The 18,778-nt window shown below is 40.0% G+C and overlaps 1 pseudogene; it reads left to right on the top strand.

The window, feature by feature from the left end:
• Positions 1–6,601: 6,601 nt before the first annotated feature.
• LOC699658 (large ribosomal subunit protein eL8 pseudogene) lies at positions 6,602–7,506 on the top strand (annotated as a pseudogene).
• Positions 7,507–18,778: the final 11,272 nt, after the last annotated feature.

Here is an 18,778-nt window from a genome sequence, read left to right as displayed (position 1 = left end):
CCATCTCTACTAAAAATACAAAAATTAGCAGGCCTGGTGGCGGGAGCCTGTAATCCCAGCTACTCAGGAGGCTGAGGCAGGAGCATCACTTGAACCTGAGAAGCGGAGACTGGAGTGAGCCAAGATTGCGCCACTGCACTCCAGGCCGGGTGACAGAGGGAAACTCCGTCTCAAGAAAAAAAAAAAAAGAAAGAAAGAAAGAGTAAATGAAGACAGCACAAAGTAAGAAAACAAGGAAGATTCGGAGCTGACCTCATACCTCACTGCATTTCCTCAAACCAGACCCAGAGTTACAGATAAAAAGCAAAGATGAGCAGAACTTTCACTGTGTTCCTTCTTGCCGCCTATCACCTACACGTGATAGGCCTTATCAATCAAACTCCCATTTGGTAGAATGCAGCTTCCCTCTGCTCCCACGACTCACTCTTCCTACCAGAGCTCATCTGACACATTTGTTTCTGAGTGTTTAGGAAGGCTCTTGTTTCTGAGTATGAAAGACAGCAAGTCCCATGGGACAGTTAGGATTCATGCTCCAGAACCCAGGATGAACGCTGTGCCTATTTTAAAAGACAATTACAATACACATAGTGTTCAAGTCAGTCATCCCAGTGTTTTATTTATTGTATGTGGAAGCAGATGGTCTTCAAAGTGTTTAAACACATTTGAACATGCAAGATCCATTATTTATTGCATGAGATAGTGAGTAGAGGCAGAGCGTGGGGCCATTAGCAGGTACAGAAGGCTGGGGACGCCAAAAGGCAGCTGGCTTCCATGCAGCCCAGGAGAAAACTACCCTCTTGTCACATTCGTTTTCCAGTCCCAGAGCTGTTGGCCAAAAGCGCACCTCCAACCCGACCAGAAACACTATCTATGTTGCTGTGTGTGTGGAAATGAATATCTCTTTTTTTTTTTTTTTTTTTTTTTTTTTGCCAGAATGCGTGGACAAATATGCAAGTAGAAAGAAAAGAAAGAAAGAAAGAAAGAAAGAGAGAGAGAGAGAGAGAGAGAAAGAAAGAAAGAAAGAAAGAAAGAAAGAAAGAAAGAAAGAAAGAAAGAAAGAAAGAAAGAAAGAGAGAAAGAAAGAAAGAGAAAGAAAGACGGGTGTAACTTACAAAAAAGCTTACTGGATTTAGAATGCCAAGGTCTAGAGAGTGGAAAGTGATTGACTTGGAAATCAAATGAAATGGAAAAAAAAAAAAAAAAATCTTTAAAATGGAGTGAAGGCCCCACCCCCTCGCCTTCTGCTCCTTTCCTGATCTCCTCTCCTTTATTATTGATACCTCTCTTTTTGATCTGTGCACTCCTTTGTTTTGGCTTCCCAGGTGCCTAGGGACAATGGCTAGCAGTGAGTTCTTCAGCTTCCCGGCTCGGGCTCCGCAGCCAGCCCCTCTGGCTCAGCCAGCTGGATCACACTGAATTAGTCAAGTACTTCATTATCTCCCCTCTCTGCACATTTTGCTCCAGGTAATAAATGCCCAAACAAGAGAGCCTTCTGCTGCACTGTTTGTGAAGTTCCAGGGCCTGGGCCAATTCTGCAGATAGGCTCCGTGCCCTGGGAGGGCACCACTTTTCATCCCTCACCTGCAGTGCCCCCCAATCTCCGTTTAGTCACAGCGGTTCGCTAACCGCGGAGCTGCTGATAACCGGCCGGCTGGGGAGCCGGGGAGCCCTTGTGGAGGCGTGGGCTGGCTGGGGTGCGTAGGCCTGGCCCGGGGGGCGCCCGGAGAGCCGGCCCAATTATGATGTTGGGAGGGATGTCGTGATCCTCGGAGGTGGCTCTGGCTAACAGGCAGGGCCTGGGGGACCCGAGGCAAGGCTGTTCTCAACAATGGACAGGCAAAAATGCAGATCTCTAGGTTTTGTGGGCAAAGCCACAGGGAGGAATTTTTAAAACATAATCAAGTGGCCACCCTTGAAAAGTCAGGTCAGGCTAAATCACGGTGTGAACTGTGTGGCCCTGTCCCCTTGCTAGTAGATGGCCCGAAATAAGAGGCTCCTTCAGCTTCGGAAGTAAGATCCAAGTTGAGCCCTCCAAATGCAAACACATTTTCTCCCTCGATTTTCCTCCGACTTCGGAGTTTTGTGAGTTTTTTTTTTTTTTTTCTTCCTTCCTTCCCTGAGAACACTTTCAGCTCTGCTCATTGCAGCAGTGAGGCAACCTCCAAGGCCTTCTTTCTGGTTGGTGACAGGCCAGGTACCTAAACCAGAGGGAGCAGAATTAATAGAATTGAGGTTCTTGACCTGCACAGTAAAGGACCTTTTAGGGTGACTGAGATTGCAATGTCACAGAACTGTAAATGCATGTAAGAAAATTTGACTAAAGAGACTAGCACTTTAAATATAACACTGTCTTCATGTCAATTAAAGAGGGAGACTGACCTATAGGGAAAGTTCAAATTCAGGATTGATATGAATCAAGAGATTTTAAAGCAAGAGAAGCTTTTGTTCCATCCCTGGTACAAGTATTATGAGGAAGTCCACAGAGGAAGAAAGAATATATAGATTGACTCTCATTCATCAAAGCTAACTACTTTAATATCAAAGAATGGGGGAGAAAGGGAGCTCTCAGGCAAAAGAGGGGGCCCCCTTCTCCTTTACCCCCTGCTCCAAGTCATTAGGGAAAAAAAATGGTAGAAAAGAAGCTTCTCTGACCACCGAGGTCTAGACTGCAACATTTAGATAAAAATATCAATGGCAAAATACTGCTAAATTAATCCAACTTCTTTTGATTATTGATGTCCTACTGTTTTGTGCCTGAAACAACATACAAGATGCATCAGTCATTTATAAATTATTCATTCAGTTATTTTGGCAGCAGTGTCTTTCCATTTATCAACTGATAAATGTACGGAAGATAAGAAGGGTAATTTTATAGCCTCTTGACATTTACCTTTGACATGATTTTCATATTTAATAAGGGAAAAACACTAATGAAATACGTTTGACAACACCGTAGGCATCCTAGATTAACACCAGCAAAAATAAGCCACAGGCACCTGATCTCCCAGCTTTGGCCAGGAGCTCCAGAAACTCACCAGCTCCCTTCAGTTTCCTGCTTGACACAGTCCCATCTGTGTCTGCAAACAGAAGTAGATATAATGAGAATTTTTGCTTTTGCTTCCTTGTTTGTTTGGTTCTGAATAGCTTTACTTTGTGACCTAAACAGAAAGAGGCATTGTTTTTATTTTTGGGTTTTGGCAGGGTGGTAGTCTAAACAGTTTTATTTTCTAAAATATATCTACCAGGTAAATTGGATAGGTCTATAGGGATAGCGTATGCCTGGTGATTTTGTTATTCATACCAAAGCAACTCACTTTGCACATTCATGCCAATTGTCCCTCTTGATTCTTGATAAAAGTTGCAATGGATAATCCCTTCACTATCCACCTCTCCACCATAATCAGGTCTTATTTCTGCCTTAGTCTCACCAACCTTCTCATCTGGCTTTGCATTCTACTCCACTTCTCTGACTGGTATTCTATAACGGTGCCATTGACTCACACCCCACAACACACACACACACACGCGCGTGCACACACACACACACACAACGTGTGGAGAGATCTAGAGAGAAGCAAGGTTATCAATGACTCCCTGGGACCTAGACTGTGGGCTGGAACTGTAGCTAGAGTGGGTTGCCGAAGATGGACTGCTAGCTCTGGCCAATCAGAGGCCAAAAGAGATAAGAGTGACAGCAGTTTCTTCATACACTCTAACCAACTGATATATCTAAATGTTTCCTCTACATCCAAAAGCTTCGTCAACAGAATTTTGTAAAAGATCTGGGCATATTATGAGAAGAGTTTAAATAGATTTCAGGAGTGAGATCAGATAGACAGGCAATTTTCATTTGGCTATTCCCTAGAAGGACCTACGGATATAAAAAGTCTCCTTATCTTAGAGTTAGTTACTGGGATACCAGGCAGGAAACCAAAGCATATTCTCAAAAATAAAACCTGAAAGGGAAATTTATCAGGATGACAGAACCGAAGTACCTGACAATGTTTGGAAGCAATGATGTTGTACAGAAATTATTTCACTTACAAGACTATAACTTCCTTCAGAAAATGAACCAAGTTACATATATGTTAGCATCCCCACAACCTAGTACAATACCAGGCAATTAATAGGTATTCAATAAATGTATGATTTTTTTGTATTATACTTAACATTTATTGAGGACTTGCCATCTGGCAGGTACTATGTTAAAAACTTGGTATAAATTATTTCATTTCATCAGCCTCATAATACTGTCAATATTAGTTTTCAATACTGTAAAGTATTCAGAGGCTCGGGAAATAAAATCTAGGGAGGATAGTTTCCTGGGGTCACACAGTAGTAAGTGCCAGAGCTACGGTTTAAAAAATAATAATAATAGACTATCTAATACCAGAACCCATGCTCTTGGCTACATTTGTTGCCTCTTGGGTTGAACATCTAAGACCAGGACTGTGAAAGGAGTATGCTTGGTCAAAGCAGGACCACACAAAGCTGGCATAATTTTCATACTAAGTCATTGGGCTAGGGTTCATTAAGTTTCTCACGTTATTATTATCCCAAAGGTCTAAAGCAGGGACTTTCTGGAGGCATATACAAATAAAATGCAGAGGACAAAGCCAGAACTTGAATTTTATTTTTATAACGGCGTGAAAAAATTACCCAAATTCAATAAGTAAAATGAGAAACAGAAAAGTGACGTTGAACTCTTTCTTTAATAAACCTCTAAGCAATTTTTTCAAGACAACAAACGCCAACCCACAATGTAAAGAAGACATGCCAAATGCAATGACATTCAGCTTGAGAAAGGACATCCTTTACTGCAGATCTCAAGCAAAGCCAACAGCACATGCTTCTCCAACCCAAGTGACACACTCTGAAAGGTAAAGCAATGGTCTATGTGCTTTTAGCTATCTAGGGCTATCTACTATATGATTTCTGAACTTAGTGGTTTAACCATCATAATTCAATGTCTCACAGTTTCTGCAGGTCAGGAATCTGGACATGGCTTAGCTGACTCCCCTATTCAGGATCTCTCGTAAGCTATAATCAGGGTGTCAGCCAACGCTGTAGTCATCCGAAGTCTCAACTAGGGTACGATCCACTTCCCAGCCCACTCATGTGATTGAAGGCTTTAGATTAAAGGCTTCAGTTCCTTGTGGGATATTGAGGCCACTCTCAGTTCCTTGCCATATGGGCCCCTTCACAGGGCAGCTGAAAATATGGCAGATTTCTTCATTACAGCAAGGAAGAAAATAACGACGACAATGAAAAAAACTGGGAACTAGATGGAAATGACAGTTTTTAAATAACCTAATCTTCAATTGCCATCCAATTATCTATTTTTCTTGGAGGCAAGTCACTAAGTCCAGCCCATAGTCAAGAAGGAATTATACAAGGATGCAAATATCAAGAGGGGAGGATAAGTGGGACCATCTTAAGTCGTTCATTTATCTCATCTTACTTAAAACTAAAGGAACAAGTGCATGGACTGGCAGTGGGAAATTCCTTGAGCCAGTTAGAACAGTCATGAAAAACACAGAATATGGGAATAAGCAGAGAACTATCAAGTTATATCTGCAGAATGCATTCTGTGTTTGGCAAAGGTGACAAATTGTGTTAATGGCCCAATTCTGCAGCCTTGTGTCCATGTTCTTCTTCATGCAACTTTTCAGTTACTCTCACTAAAAAGGTACAAGTCCTTTCCTCACCTTTGGGATCTCAGCTCAGCTAAGTCATTTCCTTTAATGATGTGCCAGTTCCAAGACAAGTTCTCAAGAGTCCTGTGTATTTCTCCTTACTCTCTTGCAGCTCTGCCATTGCTATGAGAAGGATAAAACTAGGACTAACACACTGGTCTTAGGGGATAAATGAAAACTATGTAGAGTAAAACCACTCCCAGCCTAGGCCAGCCTAAATCAGCCAACCACCACCAGCTGTAGACTTAGGAATGAGCCACCTTAAAAGTTAACCAACTTAATGAATGTGACCAACATGATCACAATAACTACTAAAAGGTTGTTGTTTTTTAAGCCACTAAATTTTGAGATGGTGTGTTGTGCTGGAATAAGCAGCTCCTACAGTATGGGAAAGGAAGGAATATCTGCATTAGGATCATTCTTTTACTAATAATCTCAGCTGGCTTAGAAGAAGTAAATCAAAAAAATCTAAAGGAATAACCTACAAAAGCCATAAGAATTTTTGCAAGGCTAAAACATAGTTTTGCCTTCTTTGTAAGACTAGCCTCCTAAAAATACCTGGTCCAGAGAAAATGTGCTTTGTTCCAAAAAAAAATGAAAGTCTTTAGTAAAATGAACTAGTGTAAAAATCACAAAAATATAACATAAAAAAGAAAGAAAAAAATGCAAGTGAAATGACATTTACCCCAAAATATTGGCATAAAGCCACTGAAAGCAAGAAAAAATATGTAATTATAAATTTTGAAAATGTAACAAATCCATTGCCCCTACAAACAAGAGCTCAAGTAATATGCAACAATCAGAGAATGTACAGGGGACTAACATAATTAGTCAAACCATGAGCTTGAAGAGTTAAGGGAAGAAGTAGGACAAAAAAGGTAATGGAGCTCCTCCCGCTGCCCAAGATGCCAAAAGGAAAGAAGGCCAAGGGGTAGAAGGTGGCTCCGGCCCCTGCTGTCATGAAGAAGCAGGAGGTCTAGCAAGTGGTGAATCCCCTGTTTGAGAAAAGGCCTAAGAATTTTGGCACTGGACAGGACATCCAGCCCAAAAGAGACCTCACCCACTTTGTAAAATGACCCCGCTCTATCAGGTTGCAGCAGCAGAGAGTCATTCTCTATAAGCAGCTGAAAGTGCCTCCTGCGATTAACCAGTTCACCCAAGCCCTGGACCACCAAACAGCTAGTACTAACTGCTAGCAGCTAGTACTCAGCTGCTTAAGCTGGCCCACAAGTACAGGCCAGAGATGAAGCAAGAGAAGAATCAGAGGCTGTTGGCCCAGGCTGAGAAGAAAGCTGCTGGCAAAGGGGACGTCCCCACTAACAGACTACCTGTCCTTCGAGCAGGAGTTAACACTATCACCACCTTAGTGGAGAACAAGAAAGCTCAGCTGGTGGTGATTGCACATGACGTGGATCCCATCGGGCTGGTTGTCATCTTGCTTGCCCTGTGTTGTAAAATGGGGGTCCTTTACTGCATTATCAAGGGGAAGGCAAGACTCGGACGTCTAGTCCACAGGAAGACCTGCACCACTGTCACCATCACACAGGTTAACTCAGAAGACAAAGGTGCTTTGGCTAAGCTGGTGGAAGCTATCAGGACCAATTACAATGACAGATACGATGAGATCCACTGTCACTGGGGAGGCAATGTCCTGAGTCCCAAGTCTGTGGCTCATGTTGCCAAGCTCAAAAAGGCAAAGGCTAAAGAACTTCCACTAAACTGGGTTAAATATACACTGTTGAGTTTTCTGTACATAAAAATAATTAAAATAATACAAATTTTCCTTCAAAAAAAGGTGGTGGAGAAATGAAGTTTAGACTAGAAGTAATACAAAAGAGAACCAATGATACTGAAAGTATAATGGGGACGTGGATGACAGGAATGTGGAAAAGCAAACAAAATAAGATGGGACTAAACAGGCTTAAAATGTTAAAGAAAATGATTGACAAGTAAGACAGACACAGAAAACATAATAGCTGTATAATGTTTGTCCCTGTAGAAGTAAAATAATAAAAAAGAAAACATACAGATATAATTCAAGAAAAGTTGCCAAAATTATAATATTTGAATTTATGGAAAAAAGGACAGACTACATCAAAGGAAAAATTATTATAGAAAAATCAAAATATTGGGCCAGGCACGGTGGCTCATCCCTGTAATCCCAGCATTTTGGGAGGCCGAGGTGGGTGGATCACGAGGTCAGGAGATTAAGACCATCCTAGTTAACATGGTGAAACCCCGTCTATACTAAAAATACAAAAAAATTAGGAAGGTGTGGTGGCGGGTGACTGTAGTCCCAGCTACTCAGGATGCTGAGGCAGGAGAATGGTGTGAACCCAGGAGGTGGAGCTTCCAGTGAGCCGAGACTGTGCCACTGCACTCCAGCCTGGGCAACAAAGCAAGACTCTATCTCAAAAAAAAAAAAAAAAAAAAGAAAAAGAAAAATGAAAATCAAAATATTCTCCTTGAGACATCCCAGAAAGTTACTAAACTTCAAAGGCAAAAAAAGAATAATGTGGGGATCAAGGCAACAGATCAAGTATTTCGAGGAAGAAAAAAATACTAGTCTCAAAGTTTAGAAAAACCAATACCAGAAGACAGAGGAGCAGTGCCTAGAAGACCCTCTAGGAAATAAAATGTGACTGAAGAAGTTTAAACCCAGACAGACTGTAATATAACAATCACTTTTTCATATACAAAAAGATTTTAAATCTCAGTAGCTTTATTAAGAAACTATCAGAAAAGTAACTTCAGACAACCAAGAAAAAAATAGAGTCACTATGGCTAAAGAACTGGCAGGAAGGATTTTAAACCATGGAGCTATGTGATCAAGACTTGAACGAATATGAGACTTGTAAATTAAAAAATAGACCTTTATAACTTTAAACTCTGACAATGTAGGAATTATATTTTTTTAATTCTGTTTTCTTTTTTTTTTTTTTTTTTTAAGGAATGTGGTCCCACTTTGTTGCCCAGGTTAGTCTCGAAGCTCTGAGGTCAACCAATCCACTCACCTTGGCCTCCAAAAATGCCAAGTGAGGTACTTCACCTCCCAAAATGCTGGTGAGCCACTGTGCCCAGCCAGTATGATTTTTTTTTTTTAATTGAGATGGGAGGAAAAAAAGTAAAAGGAAACACAGGTTTGCTTATTTCTTCTTAAAAAATTGTTTTAATAGCCTGGGGTCAAATGAGGCAATTTAAACCTGACATATTAAATAGCAAAGCAATAACTGCACTTAGAGATATAAATATAATTTTTTAAAATAATATAAACAATTAAAATTGGATGATAGGAGGAAGTATGTAAGACAGACAAATTAAATTTCAATTGCTCATATTAGAGGGTTGATAGATACTCTCTTGAAGAACAGAAGATTAAGCATATTATATGTTATGGTTATTAAATAATTACTAGAACAAAAATTAAAACTTTTAAAATTATAAGAAACAAAACAGAGCACAAGATGAAATAATTAAAAAGAAAAACAGCTTGGCATACTATATAAGAGAATTTTGAAATAAAACTCACTAGAAAATAATCATCTGAAATATTAAAACTCTCTAGTAAACAACTCAGTAAAGAATAAGATCAAACCTGAAATTATGGAATATTTAGAAAATGATGGCCATGAAGCATTACATATAACCCAAGAGATACTCTCCAATCATGCTTAATGCAGAAACATTAGATGCAGTCTTATTAAAGACAGGAACAGGACACACATGTCCTCATCATCACTATTAGTCAACATTGTTCTGAAAGTACTAACCACTGCATTTATTATTTAAAGACAATATTGGCTGGGCGCAGTAGCTCATGCCTGAAATCCCAGCACTTTGGGAGGCCAAGGCGGGTGGATCACGAGGTCAGGAGATTAAGACCATCCTGATTAACACGGTGAAACCCCGTCTCTACTAAAAAAAAAAAAAAAAAAAAAAAATTAGCCGGGCGTAGTGGCGGGCACCTGTAGTCCCAGCTACTCTGGAGGCTGAGGCAGGAGAATGGCATGAACCCAGGAGGTGGAGCTTGCAGTGAGCCGAGATTGCGCCACTGCACTCCAGCCTGGGCGACAGAGCAAGACTCTGTCTCAAAAACAAGCAAACAAACAAAACAAACAAACCAAAAAAAAAAGGCAATATTTACCTCTAAACGCATAGGAGAAACAATTGAAAAACCACAATGACAAAAAAATTTAGGAAGGTGGCTCCAGTACAAAATCATTCCTCTTCCTATATAAAAACAAACTACCAATAAGAATACGAACTGAAGGGGAAAGAAACATTTATTATAGCAATAAAAGAATAAAATACATAAGAACAATAGACTTTTTTCACGAATAAAAAATCAGCATAAGAAGAAAACTTTTAAATGCTATTGAGGGACATGGAAGAACATTTAAATAAAGGAGCTTCTTTTAGGATAGCAGCAGCCAACACTAAAAATATATTCATTCTTCCCGAGATAATAAAGTTAACACAATCTTCATAAAAAAAATCCAGAAAACTGTATCTGTGGAAAAAAATTGTAGAAAACATGTTTTAAATTTAAATAAAAAGAAAAATGGGGATTTTTGAGGCAAATTCTGAGAATGAAGAATAATAAAGGGGTGATCAAGTCTAACATAAATTTCAATAGGCTATAACAATTCAAGTGGATAAATATTGCAAACAGGATAAAAAGTTCAGAAGTAGATCCAATACACACAGGAATTTAGACATTTTAAAGTTGGCATTCCAAATTTATAAGCAGATGATAAATAATTCAGAAAATAGTTTGTGAACAACCAGAAACCATGTGGAAAGAATGGAGTTGGGAAAATAGCCATCTCCCAACTTATATCAAAATAAATTCCAAAGGGACAGAGGCTTAAACCATACAATGTAAAACCATCAACCTAAGAGCAAGGTTTTATAATAATGGACTAGGGAAGGTCCTTCTAAATATGACCTAAAATTCAAAAGCAATAGAACATTCATTGAAATGTATGAAAATAAAACTTTGCTGACTAGAAATAAGCCCTGTAACAAAATTAAAAGACAAATTACAAAACTGGGGGTGAGGGAGGAGTAGGGAATGCAATTAATATCACAAACACAGACCAATGGCTATAATAAATAAATATCAATAAAAGAAACAGAAAAACTAGGTAAAAAGATACATATTCACAAACATACATATATTGTACATATTTACATATATGTATATGAGTGTGTATGCACAAAAACACCTCTACACAAATAAACTAGAAAATCTAGAAGAAATGGATAAATTCCTGGACACATATACCCTTCCAAGACTAACCCAGGAAGAAGTTGAATCCCTGTATAAACCAATAACAGGCTCTGAAATTGGGGCAATAATTAATAGCCTACCAACCAAAAAAATTCCAGGACCAGACAGATTCACAACCGAATTCTACCAGAGGAACAAGGAGGAGCTGGTACCACTCCTTCTGAAACTATTCCAATCAACAGAAAGAGGGAATTCTCTCTAACTCATTTTATGAGGTCAACATTATCCTGATACCAAAACCTGGCAGAGACACAACAAAAAAAAAGAGAATTTTAGATCAATATCCCTGATGAACATTGATGCAAAAACCCTCAATAGAATACTGGCAAACCTAATTCAGTGGCACATCAAAAAGCTTATCCGCCACGATCAACTGGGCTTCATCCCTGGGATGCAAGGCTGCTTCAACATATGCAAATCAGTAAACATAATCCATCATATAAACAGAACCAAAGACAAAAACCACATGATTATCTCAATAGATGCAGAAAAAGCCTTTGACAAAATTCAGCAGTCCTTCATGCTAAAAACGCTCAATAAATTAGGTATTGATGGGACGTATCTCAAAATAATAAGAGCTATTTATGACAAGCCCACAGCCAACATCATACTGAATGGGCAAAAACTGGAAGCATTCCCTTTGAAAACGGGCACACAACAGGGATGCCCTCTCTCACCACTCCTATTCAACATAGTGTTGGAAGTATTGGCCATGGCAATCAGGCAGGAGAAAGAAATAAAGGGTATTCAATTAGGAAAAGAGGAAGTCAAATTGTCCCTGTTTGCAGATGGCATGATTGTATATCTAGAAAACCCCAACTCGTCTCAGCCCAAATCTCCTTAAGCTGATAAGCAACTTCAGCAAAGTCTCAGGATACAAAATCAATGTGCAAAAATCACAAGTATTCTTATACACCAATAACAGACAAACAGAGAGCCAAATCATGAGTGAACTCCCATTCACAATTGCTTCAAAGAGAATAAAATACCTAAGTAGGAATCCAATTTACAAAGCATGTGAAGGACCTCTTCAAGGAGAACTACAAATCACTGTTCAATGAAATAAAAGAGGACACAAACAAATGGAAGAACATTCCATGCTCATGGATAGGAAGAATCAATACTGTGAAAATGACCATACTGCCCAAGGTAATTTATAGATTCAATGCCATCCCCATCAAGCTACCAATGAATTTCTTCACAGAATTGGAAAAAACTACTTTAAAGTTCACATGGAACCAAAAAAGAGCCCACATTGCAAAGACAATCCTAAGCCAAAAGAACAAAGCTGGAGGCATCACGCTACCTGACTTCAAACTATACTACAAGGCTACAGTAACCAAAATAGCATGGTACTGGTACCAAAACAGAGATCTAGACCAATGGAACAGAACAGAGCCCTCAGAAATAATATCACACATCTACAACCATCTGATCTTTGACAAAACTGACAAAAACAAGAAATGGGGAAAGGATTCCCTGTTTAATAAATAGTGCTGGTAAAACTGGCTAGCCATATGTAGAAAGCTGAAACTGGATCCCTTCCTTACACCTTATACAAAAATTAATTCAAGATAGATTAAAGACTTAAATGTCAGACCTAAAACCATAAAGGCCCTAGAAGAAAACCTAGGCAATACCATTCAGGCCATAGGCATGGGCAAGGACTTCATGTCTAAAACACCAAAAGCAATGGCAACAAAAGCCAAAATTGACAAATGGGATCTAATTAAACTAAAGAGCTTCTGCACAGCAAAAGAAACTACCATCAGAGTCAACAGGCAACCTACAGAAAGGGAAAAAAGTTTTGTAATCTACTCATCTGACAAAGGGCTAATATCCAGAATCTACAAAGAACTCAAACAAATTTACAAGAAAAAAACAAACACCCCCAACCAAAAGTGACCAAGGATATGAACAGACACTTCTCAAAAGAAGACATTTATGCAGGCAACAGACACATGAAAAAATGCTCATCATCACTGGCCATCAGAGAAATGCAAATCAACACCACAATGAGATACCATCTCACACCAGTTAGAATGGCAATCATTAAAATGTCAGGAAACAACAGGTGCTGGAGAGGATATGGAGAAATAGGAATACTTTTACACTGTTGGTGGGACTATAAACTAGTTCAACCATTGTGGAAGACAGTGTGGCGATTTCTCAAGGATCTAGAACTAGAAATACCATTTGACCCAGCCATCCCATTACTGGGTATATACCCAAAGGATTATAAATCATGCTGCTATAAAGACACATGCACGCGTATGTTTATTGCAGCACTATTCACAATAGCAAAGACTTGGAACCAACCCAAATGTCCACAAATGATTGACTGGATTAAGAAAATGTGGCACATATACACCATGGAATACTATGCAGCCATAAAAAAGAATGAGTTCATGTCTTTGGAGGGACATGGATGAAGCCAGAAACCATCATTCTCAGCAAACTATCGCAAGGACAAAAAGCCAAATCCCGCATGTTCTCACTCATAGGTGGGAATTGAACAATGGGAACACTTGGACACAGGTAGGGGAACATCACACACCAGGGCCTGTTGTGGGGTGGGGGGAGGTGGGAGGGATAGCATTAGGAGATATACCTAATGTAAATGACGAGTTAATGGGGGCAGCACACCAACATGGCACATGTATACACATGTAACAAACCTGCACGTTGTGCACATGTGCCCTAGAACTTAAAGTATAATTTTTAAAAAACAAACTTTATAGCTGAGGGAAGGTGATTAAATGCTTCTGAGCCTCAGTGTTCTTATCTGTAAAGTGAGAATAAAAAGAAACGGAATGGGCTAGGCACAGTGGCCCACACCTGCCATCCCAGCACTTTGAGTGGCTGAGGTGAGAGGATCACTTGAGGACAGTAGTTCAAGACCAGCCTGGGCAACATAGTGGGACGCTGTCCCTACTCAAATAAATAAATGAAGTTGTTTTGAAGATTTTAAGACTGAATATATAAAAGTCACAGTAAGTTTTTGTTTGTTTGTTTGTTTGTTTTGAGATGGAGTCTCGCTCTGTCACCTAGGCTGGAATGCAGTGGCACAATCTCAGATCACTGCAACTTCCACCTCCCGGGTTCAAACAATTCTCCTGCCTCAGCCCCCCGAGTAGCTGGGATTGCAGCCCTGTGCCACCATGCCCGGCTAATTTTTTGTATTTTTAGTAGAGATGGGGTTTCACTATGTTGGCCAGGATGGGTTTGATCTCCCAACTTCATGATCTGCCCACCTTGGCCTCCCAAAGTGCTGGGATTACAGGCGTGAGCCACCGCGCCTGGCCTCCTTCTTTTATTTTATAAAGTTATCTTATTAACCTCTAAAACATAGAACAAGAAAGAAGGCACTTTCAGGGCTCTGCTTTCTGTCTTTCTCTCCTTTCCTGCTCCGTCCCTCTTCCCTGGTAAGTCAGTCCAAGTGTCCAGGTGCCTAGTACTATCACATGAAAGCTGCCTTAATTATAACTTTGGTTTCTTTGAGTGCGAAACAAATACCGTGAAAGCTGGCTCTGAAACAAAACTTTAAAAATGACAGTGGGAGCAAAAATTATTCTAGCACTTACTGGTGAATACACACTGTTTAGAAAGGGGTTACTCTTGAAGAAACAATAGTGTGTGGCTATACCAGGTACTCAGCATCGAAGGGTAAGATCAAATTATGTAAAAACGTATAAAATAACTCTCCTTAAATGAGAAAAGTTTGTGTGTGTGTGTGTGTGTGTTTCACCTATGAAGTCAATGAGTTTAAAAATTAAGACCTACTTCTTAGATAATAAAGTTTAGCCTTTAAAAATGGCCTCCTCCTACCTGAATGAACTATAGTATACAATCAAATTTTTCTGACCTTCAACATATGGAAATGATACAGTTTCTAACCAATCCTTATTTAAATGGATTGTTCTTTTCTCTAAGCATGATGTCAGTCAAATGAAAGAAGAAAATCTCTGTCTACCTGTTACCACCCAAACTTAGTAAGGTGGTCCTGAATTTGAGTCACAATGCTTTAGACTTTTCTTGACATCTAATTTGTATTGTACCAAATAAATTAAGTCTAAGTGCATTAAGATATCACCCAACTATTTAAATGGGCTCATTTACAAAGGGATTCTTTTTGATTCCAAACCAAATTTATCAAATTCTCCCCGGTATCTGTACCTTATCATAGTTTCTCTATTTCTCCCGTTGGGGCCACCAGCCTCTCAGTTACCTAGGATCCCCTTGATTCTTCCCTTTTTCTTCCATTATAGGAGCAATGAGCTACCAAGTCAAACCAGCTGTGCCAATGAAAGAGGTCTACGTCCAACTGCACCTCTTTCTTCTCACTACCACAGAAATACATTAGACTTGCATCACCTTCTGGCTTGTACCATTTAAAATAGGTTTTTCACTAGGAATTCTGCCTCAAGTCTTTTGCCAACTCTAGTTCATCCCCTCATCTCTAGATTACAACCCCTAAAGCATAATACTGAATTAATGGCTCCCTTACACTCATTCACTCAAAACACTTTCATGACACCAACCAGACTCCTCAAGACACTTTAATGGCACCTAAATAAGTATTCAAGGTCCACAATTAGCCAACTAAATTCTACATTTTCAGACTTTTCTCCATACCACGCTGCCCTTTTCTTAATCCAGTGTTGAGTCAAACTAATTGTCCCACATGAGGAACCTACGTGGTACCTTCCCTCCTTCTTCTACCCTTGCTGCTTCTCTCATTTCCTCCTTTCTTTCCACCTTTCCTCGCCAGTTGAAATCCTCATTATGCTTCAAAATTAATATTGTGAAGGATTGCCTGTTCCCTGGAGTTAAAAATAACTTTGCCTTCCTTTGAGCTTTCATAGCATGCTGAATTTCTTTTCAGACTCACTCATTCATTAGTTATTTATGTACATATCTATATTTTCCTATTATACATAGGTATGCACCTCATAGTCAAGATATGCCCACCAGGAAATAATTTTCCCATTAGTTTTATGCTTCTGCACATCTTCCAAGCAGAGGTTCTGGCTGCATTGGTTTCAGACTATCTTTTCAAGGACGTTTACAGAGCAAACAGTCTTGGAAGATAGAGGTAGTGTCTCCCTTCAGAGCAAAGGCAGGTCTGCTTATGGTTCACAGCAATAAGGGCATAGGTCAGGCATGCTTACTGAGTCTAATAAAAAAATCTAGTCTGTCTAAGCTCAGAGTTCCTTCCCCAAAACACACCCTACTCCATGTGCAAATACCATCTAGCCCTCTTCACATCACACTTTGAGAAATGGCACTCAGGAAATCAGCACAAATGCAGATACTCTGGGTTTTGCTTCTATGCATAACAAAGTCTTTTGTCTCTGATCCAGGAGTCTCATGTCTTCTGCCAGCACTCCTGAAACTATGATAGAGAGACTCTAAAGAGGCCCCATGATTCCCACCTCCTGATATTCACACCCTGGGTGACTCACCTCCTGTTGAGTCTGAAGAGGACCTATGACTTGTTTCTATCAGACAGCATATAGCAAAGGTTGTAGGATGTATGTGACTACGTGTACATGATTACATTACAGACAGTTTGTAACATCTATCATGCGAGGAGACTCTTTTTCCCCTTACTGGCCTTAGGGAAGCAAGTGGCTATGTTGGGAAGGCCAAGGTGGTAAGGACCTGAAAGCAGTTTTTAGCCAAGAGCTATCAAGAAACTGAAGCCCCAGTACAAAGCCTGCAAAAAACCTAAATTCTTCCAGCAAGTATGTGCCCTTGGAAGCAGATCCTTTTCTAGTCGAGCCATAAATGAGAACACAATCCTGGCTAACATCTTGATTGCAGCCTTATCGAGGACCCAGCTAAGCCATGCTTGAATTCCTGACTTACAGAAACTATGAAATAATCTATGGGTATTAATTAAGCTGTTAAATTTTTTATAATACAGTTACTAAACAATATATAATGAATACAGAGGCAAACTTGGTAATTGTTTTGCAAGCAGGGTGAAATCTCAGACCCTTCATAGTTCTTAGCAGTTTTGGCAGGAAGGATGGGATGCTGACAGAGACATGGCTTTCAGGAAGGAGAAAGATAAGGGTCTTGTAGACTAATTAATGGACTTTGAGGGAAATCCATGGGAATTATCAGTAAACATGTTGACCACATTATACGGTTAACTGGGCAATAAGTGGTTCTCCATTTTATTGCCTGTTAATGAGGAGGAATTTTCCTTAATTCCCCAACTTAATGGGCTCAGGCCAAGTCCCAAGAAGCAGACTCGGACTGCTAGCTGGGCAGTACCCTGGTTGTTTCTAACTCTCCTCCAAGAGGGGGAACTTTCTCACCAATGCAGCAGCCAGCCTCAGGTATATCCCATGGTAACAACTTATGGTAGATTCATCCTGGAGGAGGCAGAAGGTGCTGTCTTCTTTCAGACAATGGTTACAGAGACATCCATTTATAGTGTGTATACAAGGTGGGAAATTTTCAACAATCATGGGCAGACACTAACAGCATTGTGATTATACCTGAAAAACACCAGCTATCTCTTTGGGGAAGATGTTACTCTTAACTCCGTTGCCTGAAGCAAAACTGTTGTTCAATGGAACTCCTGAACCTGGGCCTGGGCCTGGTTCACACATAGTTGGGCTAAATTTAAACCAATAGTGTCTGTTGAGTCGCTGCAACTGTCTAGCCTTACTGACAGCCATGCACAACCAAAAACGTAGATGTCTGCTCAAATCAGTGTGTAGAACTCAAGTCCATTCTCACTGTTCTGCCCACTATTCCCCTCAACAAACTATGGTAAATTTTGACTGGCTTTTGGACTAGGACCAATAGTCTAATTGTTTGGTATGCTACTTGGAAAACTGTAGGCTGGCAGATTAAAGATACCCTCATTTTGCTTCATGAAATGAAAAAAAAAAAAAAAAAATCATGGCTTCTAATTAAATCTTCTGGGTTACTCACATAGGAGTCCAGGGTAAAGGCCCATTCTCTGATGGAACTAGCTGGAATCAAATTGCTGATTGAGTTTGTACCATCCAGACTGCCACTGGTGCTGTCTGGATCTGTCCTTATACTGAATACGGCAACACATGCACCATCATAGACTAAGTAAAAAGTAAAGGACCATATGTTTTTTGATGCTGAGTTATCATGACAAGCCAGTCTGCTGACTCTTGCCAAGTCAACCCGTTTATTTTATAGTGAGTGAGGCAACGTAACACAGGGTACGGCTCCCATCCACTCCTGGAAAATGGAGCATATCAGACTTTTAACCCCTTCTCAGAGCTATCAGTGGTACCTCACTGCTACTGACATTTTGGGAGGATTGTGGTGTTACTTTTCCAGTATGATCAGCAGAATCTAGCCACAATATTGTGGTTCTTGAAACTAAAAGGAGTCACAGTGTTTTTGGTTCTCTGGAGCATTTGCATTCTAATATGCCTTTTTTACCAAAGCCATTCAACAAGCTAATAGTCAAAATAGTCTTGAAAAAAATAGAGCAATCATCCAGCAGTTACTTGAACTTAACAGCTGAGTATCATCAAAGAAAGAGGCTCTCAAAAACAGGCCAACCACTGTCAGCCCAGGGTAACTGTGGGCATACCAGAGGCTGTATTCACTGAGGATCAATGTCAGAGGGGTTATACTGCAGGAAGAAATAGACACCACAAAAGATAATCCAGCCAATCCGTTAAACAGTAAACAAGAAAATAAAAATAACAAGCGTGGGGGGAGAGAGGGAAGGATAGAGCACCAGCATCCACAGTTGCTATATTATCAAAAGTTCTTGGTATCC

Source organism: Macaca mulatta, chromosome 4 (assembly GCF_049350105.2).
Source record: "Macaca mulatta isolate MMU2019108-1 chromosome 4, T2T-MMU8v2.0, whole genome shotgun sequence".
Taxonomy (NCBI): Eukaryota; Metazoa; Chordata; class Mammalia; order Primates; family Cercopithecidae; genus Macaca; species Macaca mulatta.
This window is presented reverse-complemented; position numbering and strand designations above follow the sequence as displayed.